The sequence below is a fragment of the Lampris incognitus genome, chromosome 13 (genome assembly GCF_029633865.1).
Source record: "Lampris incognitus isolate fLamInc1 chromosome 13, fLamInc1.hap2, whole genome shotgun sequence".
Taxonomy (NCBI): domain Eukaryota; kingdom Metazoa; phylum Chordata; class Actinopteri; order Lampriformes; family Lampridae; genus Lampris; species Lampris incognitus.
In genome coordinates, this window is record NC_079223.1 from 11,234,136 (window position 1) to 11,254,843 (window position 20,708).

Below are 20,708 nucleotides of genomic sequence, written 5' to 3' on the forward strand. Positions count from 1 at the left end.
AGCCCAGATTTCCTTATTCCCTGCTTCCTTATCTCGAGGCCGCAGCAGGCTGTGAGGAATGTCAGGGAGATGGCCGTGTTTGGAGAAGGCGCGGGGCACAAGTTGCACATCTGAGTCACGCGACGGTAAAGACGAGCAGGCCGTCCTCTGCACGCTTGTGTTTTCGACTCAATACAGACTGGTGCGTTTAATCAGATATGAGGGATCAAAAATGCACACAAACCTTCTACCTGTTCGAAAACGGTAGGGGCCCCAAACAGAATAAGAGGGGCAACAAAGGAGGGTTTGTCTTCTCCCCCCCACACACTTTTAAGTGGCTATCAACGATTTTGATTTGGAATTTTTCATAATAGTTGGTCAAACTCTTTCTACATCCCGACAGCGATCAAGTAAGCAGACCCATCCATCCATTATCCCAACGTTTATCCTGCTCTCTGGGTCGCGGGGATGCTGGAGCCTATCCCAGGAGTCATTGGGCGGCAGGCGGGGAGACACCCTGGACAGGCCGCCGGGCCACCACAGGGCCCACACACACACACATTCACTCCTAGGGACAATTTAGTACAGCCGAGTCACCTGACCTACATGTCTTTGGACTGTGGGAGGAAACCGGAGCCCCCGGAGGAAACCCACGCAGACACGGGGAGAACATGCAAACTCCACACAGAGGACGACCCGGGACAACCCCCTAAGGTTGGACTACCCCGGGGTTTGAACCCCAGACCTTCTCGCTGTGAGGCGACCGTGCTAACCACGGCGTCGATCCGACAGAACCCTAACCCTAACTTAGTCGGCGAGTCGTGACCACATCACGTAAATCAGGTCATAATCGTGATGGTATCACGATCTGATAGATTAACGAAAATCCGTGCGACTGGGAAGGCAAACGCCACACAGAGGAGGACCCGGGACGATATTGTAGCGAATTCGGGGGACAACGCAACCACAGGAAGTGCCGCGGCCGGGAAGCGAACCCGTGTCGCCCGCACGGCAGGAGGCATCGCTAACCGCTCGACTAAAGGGTCAGACCCGTCAGCCAGCGGCCAGCGTGTCTTCTTATCCATGCACGTTACAATATGTTTAAATAATACAAATAATTTGTAGTGTGTGTGTATGGTGCTGTGTGTGTGTGTATTGGGGTTGAGATTAATGAGAAAAACGTTTCGATTTTGCGTGACTTCACAGCGTAAACGCGAGATGTGAACCAGACAGGTGCAGCAAGAGCGCCGGGAGATACATCCGGGTCTTTGCGGCGGCGGCCATAGACGCTGTAAACAGCAACGGACACGTTATTCCGCGCATGCTCCTTATCGGCCAATCAGGAGAGCGCTTTGCAAATCGGCGTCTCCATTGGTCCCTTCTTGCTGTCAATCAGTTCGAGCGCTTGAGGAGGCGGATTCTGCTGCAACGTTTTCAAAACGGAGCCGGTTCCTGTGGACTCTCCCCCAGGACTGTTCGCTGCCATTTTAAATCTCCAAACGGAATCAACAGCCCCGAGTGAGAGCGCGTCTTTATTAACTTGCCTGGAGAGAATGCGGGTTAAAAGAAAGAATGGCTTTCGTCAACGTCAACCCGATGGCCGTTTTGGACCAATTCCTTGTGAGAAAACCACGAGATTTTTTTTTTTGCCCTCCTACCTTAAATTCCTCCACAGCAACGGAATGCAACAAAAATAAGAAGAAGAAGAAGAAGAAGAAGAAGAAGAAGAAGAAAAGAAGAAGAAGAAGCGTGGCCTACACGGAAGCGTGTCATTATGAAACAACGTGCACGCCCGGTCCCGAACGTGCCGATAGTCGGACGCTGTCAGGCGGCACACAAGGAAGATCGATGGGGGAAGCCAGCAGACGAACGTGACGCCAAAGAAAAAGAGCCACGCCAGCTAACCGGGGGGATCTGGTCGTGTTCCAGCTCGGTGGAGGAGGAAGCGAGGGCTCGCCTTAGGGCAGTGTTTCTCAACCGGGGGTCCGTGAAAATAAAATATCTTTAAAAAAAAGATCCTATGACATTTATAGAAATAGGGTTATTTTACTCAAATGTGACTGAGACCTTTATCTACCTAAACTATTATCTACCTAAAAATACGCAGGGGGTCCAGGACCCCAAAAAGGTTGAGAACCACTGCCTTAGGGGACCTGAACCCTCAGACTGCCTCTCGCTGACAATCAAACCAAATGACAGGAAACAATTAACCTACGCTCGTTTCTCTCTCTGCACCCCCGCAAATACCAAATGTCAACACCTCTGGGACCGGCTCTTCATGTGTGACCTAATGAGAACGTGAGACGGAATCAAACAACAAAACCACGTAGGAATATGCTGCTGCCCCCCCCATACGAACACAAACTGAAGAAATCCCCCCCCCTGCTGCTGCAGCTATCTAGACCAGTGGTTCTCAACCTTTTTGGGGTCCTGGACCCCCTGCGTATTTTTGATCTACCCTGAGGACCCCTCCACCTGATCTTGGGGGAGGGGGGTGGCAATTTGATAGAAACAGTAGAAACTGCATTTTAAATTGCATTATAGCATTTATTCACTCTTTGGGGCAAAAATAAGAGCTTTCAGTTGTAACTTAGATATAGTTAACAAAACAGAATTCTTATGCAGTAACTTTCAGGTATATGTAACAAAACAGAATATGTATTCAGTAACTTTCAGATATGTGTAACAAAACAGAATATGTATTCAGTAACTTTCAGATATATGTAACAAAACAGAATATGTATTCAGTAACTTTTAGATATATGTAACAAAACAGAATATGTATTCAGTAACTTTCAGATATATGTAACAACAGAATTTTTATGCAGTAACTTTTAACAATGCAAACGGGAGCGAGATCTCTTATTAAAATACAATAAATGACACTTGTGAAACAGATGTAATTAGAGAAAAAAGTCCCGTTACCCTTTATAGTTTAGGTAGATAAAGGTCTCAGTCACATTTGAGTAAAATAATCCTATTTCTATAAATGTCATAGGATCTTTTTTTTAAAGATGTTTTATTTTCGCGGACCCCTTGCAATTACACCACGGACCACTAGGGGTCCGCGGACCCCCGGTTGAGAAACACTGATTCTAGACCAACTCAAATGACCGACGAGAGGCAACAAGCGACTGAAATATCTCTCAGCGAGCTGGCAGCTGGCTCTGACGTCTGAATGCTGGCTCTTGCAGACCTGTGTGGAACTGAAGGTAGAGCGGCGGACGGAACTGTGACTATTCGGGCCGGGCATCCCTCCACCCGTCCATTATCCACACACCGCTTATCCTGCTCTCGGGGCTCAGCGTGATCATTTATCATCTTTCCCTGGTGTTGTATCCGGCTGACACGTGGATATTACCATATCCCGATAAAACAGGTTTCGTTTTCTAAATGTATGATCCCGAGAATCTACCGCGTGTACCCAAAGTTTCCCACCAAATGAGGTCTGAGGGAATAATAATTGGAAGTTAGTTTTTAGTCTGACACGTTACATTACCCGACAGTGCAACGCACTGAACCGAAATTGGTTTCTTAAACCGGGTAGCCTGGAGGGGATATTACATTTGGTCGCGTGCGCGTGCATGCGCGCGTGCATGTGCGCGTGCATATCCGCTGCTAAGCTTGCATATTACTGGGCCTGTCAGCCTAAAATTGCCCTGTGCACAGTTGCGACTGTGTGATCAAGAACCTCTCGCGGGATTCAAACCCTTTGAAAAACGCGTGTTCTCGCCGCCGCCGCCGCTCCCCCTCTTCTCCAGCCGCTCCCCCTCTCTTCTCCAGCCGCTCCCCCTCTTCTCCAGCCGCTCCCCCTCTTCTCCAGCCGCTCCCCCTCTTCTCCAGCCGCTCCCCAGCTCGCTCGGCCAACGCTTCTCTCCGTCGCCGCCCGGTCCGTAGAGGTGACGTAGACCGGGCAGCGACCGTGTCAAAACACTATGGGGTCCGGGGGGCGCCCGGGTAGCGCGGCGGTCTATTCCGTTGCCTACCAACGCGGGGTCCCCGGTTCGAATCCCCTTGTTACCCTCCGGCTTGGTCGGGCGTCCCTACACACACAATTGGCCGTGTCTGTAGGGGGGGGAAGCCGGGTGTGGGTGTGTGTCCTGGTCGCTGCACTAGCGCCTCCTCTGGTCGGTCGGGGCGCCCCCGGATCGGCGGAGAGGAGGCGGAGCAGCGAACGGGACGGCTCAAGAGGAGCTGGGTAATTGGCCGGATACAAATTGGGGAGAAAATTGGAAAAAAGGGGGAAAAAATATTTAAATAAAAAAAACCCATTATGGGTTCGGGTATGTGTGTTGAAAGTAAGCGAGAAGTCGATCATATTTTTCTTTTTTCTTCATATTTCCCATTCAGTCGACTCGGGCGCTGCACTAAAGTCTTATAATCTCAGGAAAAACCCTCCTTTTTCTGTCCGTGTGTGTGTGTCCGTGTGTGTCCGTGTGTGTGTGTGTGTGTGTGTGTGTGTGTGTGTGTGCTGCTAATGGTGGAAGCCACCGGGCCCGTCAGCCTAGTCCTTTTGGTGCACAGTTGTTGGCACACCGTGCTTGCTGCGATCCAAAACCTTTGAGAAAGCTGTTTTCTACTGCAGCTGAGTGCGGCGGACCCCTCGGCTGGTTTCTCACCCAAGTCTGGGCGCCGGAGGAGGGGAGCTGCACAACACTGAGGGCTCTCTCCTAGTTGTCTGTAAGCAGATATCACAAAATCAATATTGTGCCAAATTCCCGATGACTATCGTGGTAATGATACCCTCTACACGGCCCGGCACGGGTAAATTATACGCGGACGGCCTAGCTCGATGTTGAGCTGTACGTTGCTTTACACCCCTGTTTATACTAAGGAGGGTCTGCAGGCTGTCAGGAAACAAACCCAGGAAGACATGGATACTGTCTGAGCGGACAGACGGGATGACTGCCGGCCATTGTGGGATCAAGTTCAAGTCCACTTTATTATCGTATACACGGGCGGCGCGGTGGCCCGGTGGTTAGCGCCCTCGCCTCACAGCGAGAAGGTCCTGGGTTCGAACCCCGGGGTTGTCCGACCTTGGGGGGCGGGGGGTCATCCCAGGTCGTCCTCTGTGTGGAGTGTGCATGTCTGCGGTGGGTTTCCTCCGGGCGCTCCGGTTTCCTCCCACCACCAAAAAGACATGCATGTTAGGGTCAGTCCTCCTGTCTGTGCCCCTGAGCAAGGCAGTGGAAGGAGAACTGGAGTCGGTCCCCGGGTGCAGCATGAAGGCAGCAGCCCACTGCTCCTAGCTGCACAGGTCACAGCTAGGACGGGTGCCCGAGGAGGCAGCACCGAGGGCGGGCTGGCAGGACGCGGAAGCGGGGCGGGCTGGGCTAACTGCTAGCCCGTGCAGACCGGCGGTTCTGACAGTCATCCCGGCTGGCCTTCCTGCTCTGGACAGTGGAGGTTTTGGACCGCCTTGCGCTGAGCGGACTGTGTTGTGAAATGCTTTGTTCTCTCTGTTTGTGTATGTTTTTTCGGTGGCGTCGTTTTTGGGAAACGTTGGCCGTGTGTTTTTGTGCGTCGCACTGCCGTGGGCCGGGGGGGGGGAAGGAACGGAAATGGCTCCCGATTAATTTACAGTAACTGATTTTCCCCAAGGGGGTCGATGAAGGAAACCCAAGAATATAAAAAGCGCCACGCACCTTCCAAGTGCCGTGGAATGCACGTGCCCTGGCTCACTAAGCCCCTAAAACTATAAAGGAACTCATCAATAATGACCAACACAATACATAAGAAATCACAAACCCCACAAAATAATAAATCAATGAAAGTTACGTAAGGCCCCGACGGTTCATTATTCCGGCCGCCCGGGGGTACAAACTGGCTTTGATTCGGCTGCACGGAGACCTGTTGAGCTCCGAACACCGAGTCTGGGACGTTGCGAGGCATGATGTGTTACGTAATCTCCTTGGCTCAAGCTTCCCTCCTCTTCGTCAAGGCCGGAGTCCCACATAACACACTCAGCGCTCACTGTCGCATGTGTGGTCTTTCCAATTCCCAGCTCTGGATCCCGCTGTACCACCCTCCCTCCCTCCCTCCCTCCCTCCCTCCCCGTGGCTAAACTCCACAAACGTGTACAGCAGCTCTCAATACACTCGGGAATAAAGGCAGGTTGCATTGATCCCCCTCCACGTCTCGACAAACTGTGTGATTACGGGAGGGAGGAGAGGAAAAATCAGGCCGCTGTCGCTCCGAATCGTTATCCTCAGTCGACGGCCTTTAGAAATGGAATGAAAGGGAGGCTATTGTAAATAATGCTGCACAGAAAGACAGGGGGAGGGAGGGGCGGGGGGGGGGGGAGTTGATGATGAGTGAGATTGAATCTACTCCTACACTGGCGTTGCATTAGCTCTGCTTGACTGGGCCGGTGCTCCTTAAACACACAACAGTGCCGCGGTAGTCACTGGGAGGGCACTGGGGCAGAGCCGGCCAGCGAAGTTCCACCGCACATCTTCCCATTCGGCCTCCTTTAAAAGCCGGCCCGAGTCTCACAGGGTCGCCACCACCCTCCAGTAACTCCAGAACCTCTACCACCTGTCTGCAGTAGTTACACAACACATCCCGCCGATGGGGCGTCCGGGTGGCGTGGCGTGGCGGTCTATTCCGTCGCCTACCAACACGGCGATCGCCGGTTCGAATCCCCCTGTTACCTCCGGCTTGGTCGGGCGTCCCTACAGAGACAATCGGTCGTGTGTGCGAGTGGGACGCCGCATGTGGGTATGTGTCCTGGTCACTGCACTAGCGCCTCCTCTGGTCGGTCAGGGCGCCTGATCCTCCCACGCGCTACGTCCCCCCCTGGCGAAACTCCTCGCTGTCAGGTGAGAAGAAGCGGCTGGCGACTCCACATGTATGGGAGGAGGCATGTGGTAGTCTGCAGCCCTCCCTGGATCGGCAGAGGGGGGAGTGGAGCAGTGACCGGGACGGCTCGGGGGTAATTGGGGGAGAAAAAAAGGGGGTGGGGCAAACCCCCCCCCCAAAAAAAGAGACATCCCACAGATAACGGCAAGTAATGACAGCGGGTTATTACTGAGGGGAAACTTGTATACGAGTGTTTTTATGTGTCAATAAACGTTTCCCCCTCCCCCTCCCCCCTCCCCTCCTAGTAAAACCCAATAACACGGAACAAACAGTAACGTCCTGTCCTCCCGGTGACCGTTATGCAACCCTATGACGTCACCAGCACAAAAAATAAACACTTATTGCGCTACAACGCCGCGGCACGTCACCACGCAAGACAGCCTCACACGTCTGCAGCATGTTTTGTAGGTAGACAACGACCACGTTATAACGCCCCCCCCCGGGGAGGGGGGAGGAGAGGGGGGGGGCAAAATGGAAAATGTGGAAAATCTTTTTTTTCCCCAAATATTTACTGCGTTTTAACGATCCTCATTGTCGAGCGAAGAAGACGTGGGATAAGCCGCAGTACCATATGTCAAACAAGATGGACCGACAAGTGCACGTGTGGTGCAGAACGTGGGGGTGGGGGGAGGGGGGAGAGGAGGAGGGGGGTATTGCCAGAACCGCGGCCGGAGGTCCGTGATAACGTGGCGGTTCCTTTTCACAGTAATCATCGTAATAAGTGGGCTGCACCTCCGACGATAAATTCTCTCGGTGGGGGAAAACATCCCCATTGTCCCCTGATTTATGAACCCTTGGAAACGACAAGCCGACAAACAACCTCCGGCCCGTTTATTGTGTCAGCCTCGCTGAACAAAACACGGTGACAGAATCCAGACCGGGTCTGCTGCTGCTGCTGCTGCTGCACAGCCCCGACCTGTCCCCCATCAGCCACCGGGGTAAGAAGAACAGATCACTTCTCGGAAATCGTGCAGGTCCATTTAGGAGAGTCGCCTTCCCGTAACACGTCTGACAGAAATGGGGCGTCCGGGTGGCGTGGCGGTCTATTCCAGTCGCCTACCAACAACGGGGGTCGCCGGTTCGAATCCCCGTGTTACCCTCCGGCTTGTTCGGGCGTCCCTACAGACACAACTGGCCGCTGCACTAGCGCCTCCTCTGGTCGGTCGGGGCGCCTGTTCGGGGGACTGGGGGGGGGGGGATAGCGTGCTCCTCCCACGCGCTACGTTCCCCCTGGTGAAACTCCTCACTGTCAGGTGAAAAGAAGCGGCTGGCGACTCCACATGTATGGGAGGAGGCGCGTGGTAGTCTGCAGCCCTCCCCGGATCGGCAGAGTAACTGGCAGAGTAACTGGCCAAGTACAATTGGGGGAGAAAAGGGGGAGGGAGGGAGGGGGGGTTAAAAAGAAAGCCCGCATGGTGTCCGTCCTCGAGCAGAGCGGGCGACCTCCAAATATCGCGGCACGACCCAAATCCGCGCCTCCCACGCGACACCTAACAATGACAAAATGCCCTCGTACGTCACCGCGTCGCCCCAAGCAACCCACGTGAACGGGGGGGGGGCGGCTCTCGCCTCAGTAAGAGCGGCGGCGCTGTTGAGTCTCGTGAAAGAGTCACAACTGAGCCGCGGCGATACTGCGGCTGCGCGGTCCGTCGAAACAACCTTGCGGCCGAGTTCAGCTGGACTGCGACGGCACTTCCGGTTGAACGCAAGCCAGGAAGCACTGCGGCGCGTCGTCTGCCTGACGCGGCCGCCTGAAGCTGGCGAGGCTAAGTGAAGGGTACTGGCTCCACGACAATAGCCCCACGGCGCATGCGCACACGCACACACACATTATCGCACATCTGTCACGGTTCTGCTCCATTTGACTTGTTAATTACAATCAACTATCAGAAACAAGTCAACGTATTTTTTAACTCCCCAGAGCAACTCGTCCAGGGGGCCCATAGTCTCTCCCCGGCCTCCCCGAGTCAGTCGGACCCTCGGTTCTGTGCATGAAACGCACACTGTTCTGTGCACATCGGCCTGCTGACTTTCAGTGCACCTTCACCAAGACACTCCTTTTTGGGGTATCCGCGTGCACCCCCAAAGCCCCGTGGCTCTCGTCCTATAACAAAGCGGAGAGGGCGACAGAGGGGCAGAACAAGACAGAGAGAGCGAGAGAGAGAGAGAGAGAGAGAGAGAGAGAGAGAGAGAGAGAGAGAGGTAGAATGAGAGCTGCCATCACTAATACCCGGCCCTGTCGGCTCATTCAGACAAGACCTTTCTTTTTTCGCTACAGTAGGAAGGAGGTATGCGCCCTGGCTCTCACCAAATCCCCTCTTATCTCCCGATGGAGGCCGGCTAGGAGCGGGGAGGTCAGTCGCCTTTATTGTCTGGGCCCGCTGAGGGGAACACAAGAGAAAGTTAACCCCCTGGGTCACCGCTGGTCCCTGGACTCTGTCGCGTCCCCCCCCCCCCCAAGGTTAATGACTGGCCGGCGCTCATTCTCTCCATTGTGGCCCAGTAACGGACATGTAGACAAAACATGTTGGGAGGGTCAGCAACTTTCTGTGGCCCTTTCCCCAATCCTGATACGGACACTAATGAGTCCCCGAGGGAGCGGGAGCTGTGGACATAATTCATCTTGGCGGACACATTTTCCTATACACTTGACAATAGCGAATCCATAATGCATGAACTTGAGGTATTTTGCGGTGACACTGGTTAATGATCGGCCCGGTGAAACCGAGCGCCCCGCTCACATTCACGGATCTGACAAGTGGTGTTTGCTCCGCTGACCACCACCCAGACTTTGCAGAGAGAGAGAGAGAGAGGGGCCAAAGTAAAACCACAAGGAACAAGAATCCCTTCTTTGAAGAGGGCTTCTGGTTTTGAGACGGCGGGCCTGTGGGGGAAAACCGGTCTGGTCTCATCTGGCCTCGGCAGCCAACACAGAAGCGACGGCATTTCAGCCGAACGCGGTCAAAACGTGGCGAGCGGCTCCTCGGCGATGCTCTCAGGGAATACCGACGATGAAGATGGGCCCTTCCTGAACGGGGGTGACCCACATTGCAGCGTTGTGTTGAAAGATCGTGAGGATTAAACGGCGGCATCTCGCTTTCCATTCAAGTGGGGGGAAAATGAGCTTACAGAAACATTTATGTTGACTCCGAGCAACATCTGTAAGCCGCCACCAAACGTAAAGAGCGTAAGAGTCTCCGTCTGTCAGCCGTGTGCAGGACCGAGGTTAGTGCGCGGGACCACGTGGGGTCTGCAATATAGGTTTTAAAGAACCTGATCCAAACAGCACGGTTCCCGCTGGTCTAAGCTGGTCACATGGTAGTTTCATAACTCTGCACCGAGTGGCTTAGTATTCCCCTACAGATTACATGTCATGAAATGTAATTTGTAACGTATTCCGTTAGATTACTCAACCTGAGTAACGTATCCTAAATACTTTGGATTACTTTAATATTTTCTTACGTTTTGTGTAACAGTACATGCAGCATTCACACAATACTACTTACTTGAGTAGACTACTCTGTTTCTTCTATTGGATCAGCTGGCTGAATGATTTGAGTCACCTTAAATATATATTAACGAAGGCTGGAAGAGTATGCAAACACAACAGATCTATTTTTTAATCTGGTGAAAGAAAGAAAGAAGAGAACTTTTCCTTGTCCTTTTCTTTATTTCCATAGCTGTTAGAATGACAAACCTTAGACAAAGATGAAAACATAGCATACTGTTTTACTGCTCAACTAACATCTGGGTCTCACTTTCACTGCATTTTGTGTCGCAATCCTCTTAAAAGAAGAATGGCACCAAATAATCTAATAATTTTTAAGTAATCCATTAATTTCAAGAAAGTAACTGTATTCTGAATACCGTACATTTAAATTGTAACTGTATTTGAGTACAGTTACTCATATTTTGTATTCTAAACACGTAACACCGTGACATGTATTCCCTTACCCCCCAGCGCTGTACATACATACATACATACATACATACATACAATACCTGCATGCACACATGCATGCATGCATGCTTGCACACATGCATGCATGCTTGCACACATGCATAACTAATGATTTGCATCATTATTTAACTGACTGCCGCCTGCAACAATCCTCGCCTTGTCCAAAGGAGTTGAATCAAGTGCAACTGGACCTTTGGATAACCATGACCTGGATGAATGAGAACATTCACAGACAAATCCTCGCCCTGCTTTTGCCTTGAACGCCTTGAACCTCTCGCGTTAGCATGTGATCAAACCCCAGAACGGAGCCTAAACCACCCAACGCCTTGGCAAAAATGAGTCATCTGTGCCTAATCTTATCTTCTCTAATCTGAGATCCATCCACCCATCCCTCTAACTATGCACTAGTGGGCAACGATGGTAAAGTGGGTCATCACAGGGCTCAACCCCTGAACCTATACCCCGCCCCTGCGTCACGCCGGGCCTCGCCAACGTACGGCCGTGCAGCACCAGACGTAGACGGGCCTCGTCTGATGCAGCACTTTTATCAGCATATAAGGTTTACCTGTCGTCTCACCACCTGCCGGCCATGGCAGCTTCCCCCCGGCTGTGGCACTGCTGCGTCCGTCAGGAGGTGTTTTTAGGATGAAAACTGGCAGGTTGCACCGCATGGGATACGACACACGCGGTGCAACTAAACACTCAGAATGCAAAATCAGTTTACTATTATAAAAGACAGACAGATAGATAGATAGATAGATAGATAGATAGATAGATAGATAGATAGATAGATAGATAGATAGATAGATAGATAGATAGATAGATAGATAGATAGATAGATAGATAGATAGATAGATAGATAGATAGATAGATAGATAGATAGATAGATAGATAGATAGATATTTTATTGTCCTACAAGAGGAGATGGTACCAAGAGTGTCAACTAGGGCTGCAACTAACGATTGTTTTCATAATCGATTAATCTACTGATTTGTGTTTTCGACTAATCGATAAATCATCTAGTCTGTTAAAGTGCAAAATATGGATCAACGCCCATCTGAGTCCAAAGTGATGTCTCAAAACTGTTTCCTTAGTCTGGCCAACAGCCATAAAAACATAAAGAAGTATTCATTTCAAAATGATGTAAATTAGAAGAAAACAGGCCAATCTTAGTATTTACGAAACTGCAACCAACCAATATTTGGTGTTTTCACTTGACGGATGACTCAAACAAATACTTGACTGCCAAAGTAATAATTGATTAATTTTCTGCCAATCAAGCATTCGGGTAGCGTGGCGGTCTATTCCGTTGCCTACCAACACAGGGCTCGGCGGTTCGAATCCCCGTGTTACCTCCGGCTTGGTCGGGCGCCCCTACAGACACAGTTGGCCGTGTCTGCGGGTGGGAAGCCGGATGTGGGTACGTGTCCTGGTCGCTGCACTAGCGCCTCCTCTGGTCGGTCGGGGCGCCTGTTCGGGGAGGAAGGGGGAACTGTGGGGAATAGTGCGATCCCCCCCATGCACTACATCCCCCCCCCGGTGAAACTCCTCACTGTCAGGTGAAAAGAAGCGGCTGGCGACTCCACGTGTATCGGAGGAGGCACGTGGTAGTCTGCAACCCTCCCCGGATCGGGTGGAGCAGCGACTGGGACGGCTCGAAAGAGTGGGGTAATTGGACAGGTACAATTGGGGAGAACAAGGGGGGGGGATCCCCCCAAAAATAAAATAAAATAAAATAACATGTTCTGCCGATCGACTTATCGATTAATCGACCAACCGTCTCAGCACCAGTGCTGAGAGGTTCTACTAGAACTACACAAAACCTTCAGCCTGCAACGCAGAAGTACCGGGAGATGCAGACCGACAACATCACGTTGTGCGTGGACTAAAATGTGATTAAGCGATGCCAAATATGTCTGGAAGTGAATTAGCAGAAAAATTTCAAAAAAAAAAACAGAGCATCAATGTGACAGCAAATGTACCGGGATCATTCTGACATATTTCTGACCGAGCCCGACCATGTTCGTATCTGCCGAGTGACGCCAAACTACAGTGCGGAAATCTCTTGGCAAAAAAGGCAGTTGTTGGCACGCAACGTATCCGTCTAACCACGTCGTCCATCTGCATTCAATCTACGCACCAGCCAAGGCTTAGCCGTATCAGTGGAGTCAGATTAATCAACCATACATCTGCTCAAGCAAAAACAAACAAATCAACACAAAACGCGGCCCAGGGGGAGGGGGGGGGGCAGCCATCCACAAACCACCCCGAGCAACACGGCGCGTGGCACATCTCATTTATCCACGAGAAGACGACGTGGCACTGTGGAAAAGCTATCGCCGTCCTCTCCCATCTCTGGTGAAAAGTGACACACAACAGTGTCTGCACAAGGTGTGAGACATGAAGTCTTCATACCCATGATGCTGAAGAGGCTGGACAAGGTGTGAGACATGAAGTCTTCATACCCATGATGCTGAAGAGGCTGGACAAGGTGTGAGACGTGAAGTCTTCATACCCGTGATGCTGAAGAGGCTGCACAAGGTGTGAGACATGAAGTCTTCATACCCATGATGCTGAAGAGGCTGGACAAGGTGTGAGACATGAAGTCTTCATACTCATGATGCTGAAGAGGCTGGACAAGGTGTGAGACATGAAGTCTTCATACCCATGATGCTGAAGAGGCTGGACAAGGTGTGAGACATGAAGTCTTCATACCCATGGTGCTGAAGAGGCTGCACAAGGTGTGAGACATGAAGTCTTCATACCCATGATGCTGAAGAGGCTGCACAAGGTGTGAGACATGAAGTCTTCATACCCATGGTGCTGAAGAGGCTGCACAAGGTGTGAGACATGAAGTCTTCATACCCATGATGCTGAAGAGGCTGCACAAGGTGTGAGACATGAAGTCTTCATACCCATGATGCTGAAGAGGCTGCACAAGGTGTGAGACATGAAGTCTTCATACCCATGATGCTGAAGAGGCTGGACAAGGTGTGAGACATGAAGTCTTCATACCCATGATGCTGAAGAGGCTGCACAAGGTGTGAGACATGAAGTCTTCATACCCATGGTGCTGAAGAGGCTGCACAAGGTGTGAGACATGAAGTCTTCATACCCATGATGCTGAAGAGGCTGCACAAGGTGTGAGACATGAAGTCTTCATACCCATGATGCTGAAGAGGCTGCACAAGGTGTGAGACATGAAGTCTTCATACCCATGATGCTGAAGAGGCTGGACAAGGTGTGAGACATGAAGTCTTCATACCCATGATGCTGAAGAGGCTGCACAAGGTGTGAGACATGAAGTCTTCATACCCATGGTGCTGAAGAGGCTGCACAAGGTGTGAGACATGAAGTCTTCATACCCATGATGCTGAAGAGGCTGCACAAGGTGTGAGACATGAAGTCTTCATACTCATGATGCTGAAGAGGCTGGACAAGGTGTGAGACATGAAGTCTTCATACCCATGATGCTGAAGAGGCTGCACAAGGTGTGAGACATGAAGTCTTCATACCCATGATGCTGAAGAGGCTGCACAAGGTGTGAGACATGAAGTCTTCATACCCATGATGCTGAAGAGGCTGCACAAGGTGTGAGACATGAAGTCTTCATACCCATGATGCTGAAGAGGCTGCACAAGGTGTGAGACATGAAGTCTTCATACCCATGATGCTGAAGAGGCTGCACAAGTTGTGAGACATGAAGTCTTCATACCCATGATGCTGAAGAGGCTGCACAAGGTGTGAGACATGAAGTCTTCATACTCATGACGCTGAAGAGGCTGCACAAGGTGTGAGACATGAAGTCTTCATACCCATGATGCTGAAGAGGCTGCACAAGGTGTGAGACATGAAGTCTTCATACCCATGATGCTGAAGAGGCTGGACAAGGTGTGAGACATGAAGTCTTCATACCCATGGTGCTGAAGAGGCTGCACAAGGTGTGAGACATGAAGTCTTCATACTCATGATGCTGAAGAGGCTGCACAAGTTGTGAGACATGAAGTCTTCATACTCATTCATGATGCTGAAGAGGCTGCACAAGTTGTGAGACATGAAGTCTTCATACTCATGATGCTGAAGAGGCTGCACAAGGTGTGAGACATGAAGTCTTCATACCCATGATGCTGAAGAGGCTGCACAAGTTGCGAGACATGAAGTCTTCATATCCATGATGCTGAAGAGGCTGCACAAGGTGTGAGACATGAAGTCTTCATATCCATGATGCTGAAGAGGCTGCACAAGTTGTGAGACATGAAGTCTTCATACCCATGGTGCTGAAGAGGCTGCACAAGGTGTGAGACATGAAGTCTTCATACCCATGGTGCTGAAGAGGCTGCACAAGGTGTGAGACATGAAGTCTTCATACTCATGATGCTGAAGAGGCTGCACAAGGTGTGAGACATGAAGTCTTCATACCCATGATGCTGAAGAGGCTGCACAAGGTGTGAGACATGAAGTCTTCATACCCATGATGCTGAAGAGGCTGGACAAGGTGTGAGACATGAAGTCTTCATACCCATGATGCTGAAGAGGCTGGACAAGGTGTGAGACATGAAGTCTTCATACTCATGATGCTGAAGAGGCTGGACAAGGTGTGAGACATGAAGTCTTCATACCCATGATGCTGAAGAGGCTGCACAAGGTGTGAGACATGAAGTCTTCATACTCATGATGCTGAAGAGGCTGGACAAGGTGTGAGACATGAAGTCTTCATACCCATGATGCTGAAGAGGCTGCACAAGGTGTGAGACATGAAGTCTTCATACCCATGATGCTGAAGAGGCTGCACAAGGTGTGAGACATGAAGTCTTCATACCCATGACGCTGAAGAGGCTGCACAAGGTGTGAGACATGAAGTCTTCATACCCATGGTGCTGAAGAGGCTGCACAAGTTGTGAGACATGAAGTCTTCATACTCATGATGCTGAAGAGGCTGCACAAGTTGTGAGACATGAAGTCTTCATACTCATGATGCTGAAGAGGCTGCACAAGGTGTGAGACATGAAGTCTTCATACTCATGATGCTGAAGAGGCTGCACAAGGTGTGAGACATGAAGTCTTCATACCCATGATGCTGAAGAGGCTGCACAAGGTGTGAGACATGAAGTCTTCATACTCATGACGCTGAAGAGGCTGCACAAGGTGTGAGACATGAAGTCTTCATACTCATGATGCTGAAGAGGCTGCACAAGGTGTGAGACATGAAGTCTTCATACCCATGATGCTGAAGAGGCTGCACAAGGTGTGAGACATGAAGTCTTCATACCCATGATGCTGAAGAGGCTGCACAAGGTGTGAGACATGAAGTCTTCATACCCATGATGCTGAAGAGGCTGCACAAGGGAAGCCGATGTGTCATGCACATATAATATGCTGGAAGGCCCCCCGAAAAAACCCGACACGGCGACCTTAGGCTAGTTAGTCTGCGAATGTAGACAGCAAACCCACCGAGGCTCACCTGTCTCATCCCTCGGAGGGGGCGCTATAATGACACAAATAAGAAAACTGAGACCCTACGTACTGCATGTGCACCTACAAGTAGTATCCAGGTCTCGACTAACTATATTACATGGCAGTACTGCACATCTAGCATTTGTTAGACATTAAATAACCAATCTATGGGGCGTCCGGGTAGTGTAGTGGTCTATTCCGTTGCCTACCGACACGGGGATCGCTGGTTCGAATCCCCGTGTTACCTCCGGCTTGGTCGGGCATCCCTACAGACACAATTGGCCGTGTCTGCGGGTGGGAAGCCGGATGTGGGTATGTGTCCTGGTCATTGCACTAGCGCCTCCTCTGGTTGGTTGGGGCGCCTGTTCGGGGGGAGGGGGAACTGGGGGGGAATAGTGTGATCCTTCCACGCGCTACGTCCCCCTGGCGAAACTCCTCACTGTCAGGTGAAAAGAAGCAGCTGGAGACTGACTCCACATGTATGGGAGGAGGCGTGTGGTAGTCTGCAGCCCTCCCCGGATCGGCAGAGGGGGCGCAGGCAGCGACCAGGACAGCTTGGAAGAGTGGGGTAATTGGCCGGATACAATTGGGGAGGAAAAGGGGAAAAAATCAAAAACAACAAAAACGAAAGCAATCTATCAGATGACCACATGGGGGTGCTGCATTATCCCGCCAATAATAGACTAGAGTTGTTTTCACTGATGTGACAGATTAGCTAGTATACACCTGACCTTCTCATTGCTCACCAGTGTTTCAAACTACACTATTCCAATGACATCCCAATTTAAAGCATTTTAAATCCTACCCTTTGGGATTTTGGCTTTCTTATTTTGGGGGAAAAAAAAGGCCCGGCGCCTGCCCTCGTGTCCGTCTTTTCAAACCAGTGTTCAACGAACCACTCACATCCATCACAAACAGACCGCGGTGGCACGAGGGGTCAACGCTCTCCACCCTCTTCTGAAAGCTCTACTGCCCATTTTAGGGAGGGGGGGGGCGGGCAACAAAACAGAAAAACAATGAGCACAAAAAGATGAAGGCCGACAGTGTCTCAAGTGATTTAGAAAAACATCAAACTAATGATGGCATCTATGTGTTTCCTGACAATGATGAGTGGGCCAAGAAACCGCCCATAAATATAAGGCTGCTGTCTAAACAAAGTGCGGCAAAAAAAAAGAGAGAGAGGGGACATGGCAGAGATGGAGCCCGGCCCCCACAACACGGCAGCGAGGCAGCATGTGATTCCCAGTCTGCTGGTTGGCTGTTTGTGGAGCAGCAGCAGGATTTGCTTGGGAGGCTTGTCATGAGCCCGGACCAGGCCAGGCTTCCTGATCCTAGTCACATGCAGGAGGTGTGGGATCTTTTTTTGTTCTTGGGGCGGGGGAGGGGGGGGGTAACCAAATAGTTAAGCGAGCCTCTATGGTAAAAAGAGGGAAAGTGCATCAGCGCTTAACAAGCGAGGGCCAAACTTAAGCCCTTCAGCATTTTTTTTTCCTCTTTCCTACTGGGCTCCACATCGCGGCTACTCAGCACATTGGTAGCAAAGCACCGTGGGAAAGGAGCCAAGGGGGACAACAGGGAGCAGTGCACCCACCAGTCTGGGCAATTTAAAAAGAAGGTTAAAACAAGTCGTAGCTGTTGAATTGTTTCTCGAGACCAGAGGAAGGCAGGGACAGCTCAACGGCTCTGTGTTATCACGCCGCGGCCTGGGCGGCGGGGACTCTGCCTCGGCAGGTCTCACGGGGGATGTCCGCGAGACGAGCGGGATATAGCTGCTGTAACTCTAGCGGGGCGTCGCCGACTCCATCGGGCCAGGGGATATCTCACACAGCTCTGCCATGATAACCACCCCGTGGGCATGTCACAGGAAGCAGTTTCCCTGTCCAACCTGACAGGTGCCCTTTTGTTCGCGCAAACGCCCATTGTGCCTTACCATTATTTTGAAAGGTCTATCTATCAGGCTCAATTACCTATTGTCTATTTAGTCAATGCAAAAGGAACTGCTCCTACCGTTCCTTTTTTTGTTTCCTCCAGGCCCCTCTAAGCATCTCAATAACTACAGAATGCGGAAGATAATCTCCAGTCAGACTGAGGCTTAGAAGAGGCTTTTCCTGGGTGCTGTCGTTATCACGGCTGCACGAGAGCCCTCTCTGGTAGGGGGTGCACGGCAGTGGCACCTCTCAAAGAAGAGGGGGTATACGTGAGCTAGTGCACGGTATTATTTTCATCTAGACAACTGGGGGAGACTCGGATATTCTTCCCGTTTGAAGTAAAGTCTGGAGTTAAAATCTGGGAAGACAGTTATTTCCTTCAGTGATGTCTATCGTGACGGCAATACAGAGCAGCAAGAAGATAACCCTACCATACTAATGCGAATACACTGGGAGTGCAGGGACTCATTTAGACACAGCTACAAAATAATGGCTAAATGCCAGGTTGAGCAAAAGTTGAAGCGTGTGCATGCACACGTGCACTCCAGTGACCAATGAACTAAGATCTTCAGATGAATGGATTTCGTATGCATGAGCAAAAATGCTACATGATGGGGGGGGGGGACATTTTCAAATGACCATATACACTTTTCATTCAGAGGTCAGTGCAGAAGTTGGAGACTTTTATAAACTGAGATCTGTTAAATTCCCCTGCAGTTATTTTGTTGGTGCATTGGCCTTTGACATCTGGAGTTAAGACAAACTTGTGTGTGCTGCTCAAATACAAAACGTTGAACACTAAAACGAGCACTAAGCAGCATACTCAGGCCCTCTCATAATGCTGCTTTCCCCACTCAATGACGTACAGCCCTGTACAGGAACTACATTATTTATTTAATCAATCTGTACAACAAACATAGCGAGATTAATTGTGACTTTATTCTAATGCCAAAGGAATAATAATGACAATAAAAGTCCCTGCAATGCAATGCAAGGCACTGGAAACAAAGAAACAGAAACATATTTTACTTTTAAACTACCACCACCAGTGTAGGAGTGGGTCCATTTGTTTTCCTTTATTGGGAATTTAATTGTTGCAGGCTTCACTTCCTACAGGAAGACAGTAAAGGATACGGTCCTGGGGGGGAACGCAGTTTTTTTCCCCCCCATTTGTTTACTCTCCCTGAGGAACATGTGTTGTGTATTGAGGGAGGCCACAGAGACAGCTGACAATGAAGCAAAATAAAGCAGAGGAACATACTGTGGAAGATCAGGCACCGAACCCAAGCCATCGATTATTCCATTTAGAGAAACCAAGCCGTCATGATGCACGTAAGGACATATTGTTCTGGAGATCTTTGCCTCGGCCTTAGCTCATTGATGAGCCTCAAATGCTGCTGAAGATATTCCCTTTAATGGGTTACTACACCAACGTCGTCTTCATCAGGTGATACGCAGCACCACAACTCAGCCAGGCGGCGCGCGGGTAGCATCGTTCACGGGGACACACGCGCATCTCAACGTGGTTAACAAAGAAAAAGTATGATGTGATCCGTAAAACCTTAAGCTATGAGTTTTTCATCTTGTGCAGGCTTCGTTGTCCATGACATGTAGAACGTCGATCGCCCTCTAGCGTTTGATACAAGCACTACAGTAAACAAAAAGAACCAGCTTTCCCCAGACACGCTAAACGCCGATCTGAGTAAATGCTGGAGGAAAAAACAATATTCCTGCTGTCACAGCACAGTGGCCCACCTGAGAGCCGGGCAACACGATGACGCGTTGTCGCGACAGTCACTCAAATGGGTGCGTTTTGCAATAAGTTAGAATGCGCGCACCAACAAATCCCACCCCCCCCCTGTCTAATAAGAAAAGCCAAGATTAAGTTAAGTGTCAAAAGGTAAAACGGGGGTCAAACAATCCACCGCTGCCCCAACACGGGGAGACCGACAACGTTAAGAGATCCGGTCAGTTTATCTTCGCCGTTCCTGTTCGTGCTACTTCACGGTTTAACGGAACGGTCCCCCCCCCCTCCGTTTTTTAAGTCAAGCCCAAAATAAATCGCCCAAGTTTCTGTGTTTTGCGCTATTGTGCAAGACCAAAAACAAACAAAAAAAAAACATGCACATCGTCCAACACAGCTATGACACCCAGACTTCTCTGTTTGCGGATCGATCCGCGGGAACATACGCTGTGACCTTACCTTGCATGCGGATGCGTCCGACGAGCTGTTATCTGCGTGGTTAGGTATCCTCAGTGAAAGAAAAAGCAGTTATATCGGCAACAACGATCTCTCTCTCACGCACTCTCTCTCTCACTCTCAGCCACCCGACTGGAGTTGTACCGACTAATGCAATATCCATCCAGTACCTTTCTCAGTGACGACAACGTGCCGGGCACAACTCCGCCCCCCTCTGCTGGGACCCAGCCAATATTCAGCCGCCAGTTTGCCATCTTCGGAGTAATGACGGCGGCCGAAGCCGTTATGCGCACCAGGGACTACAATGCAGGCAACGTGGGCTAAA

General features: G+C 50.6%; 1 protein-coding gene across 2 annotated transcripts in view; it reads right to left on the reverse strand.

Annotated features, from left to right (window-relative positions):
* The window catches only part of LOC130122731 (signal-induced proliferation-associated 1-like protein 2), a 116,803-nt gene extending 96,306 nt beyond the window's left edge, over positions 1-20,497 (reverse strand). For both annotated transcript variants that reach the window (XM_056291724.1, XM_056291723.1), the window contains exon 1: positions 20,387-20,497. The gene's annotated coding sequence lies outside the window, so the exon portion shown is untranslated. The remainder of the gene's footprint in view (positions 1-20,386) is intronic.
* Between the last annotated feature and the right edge of the window lie 211 nt (positions 20,498-20,708).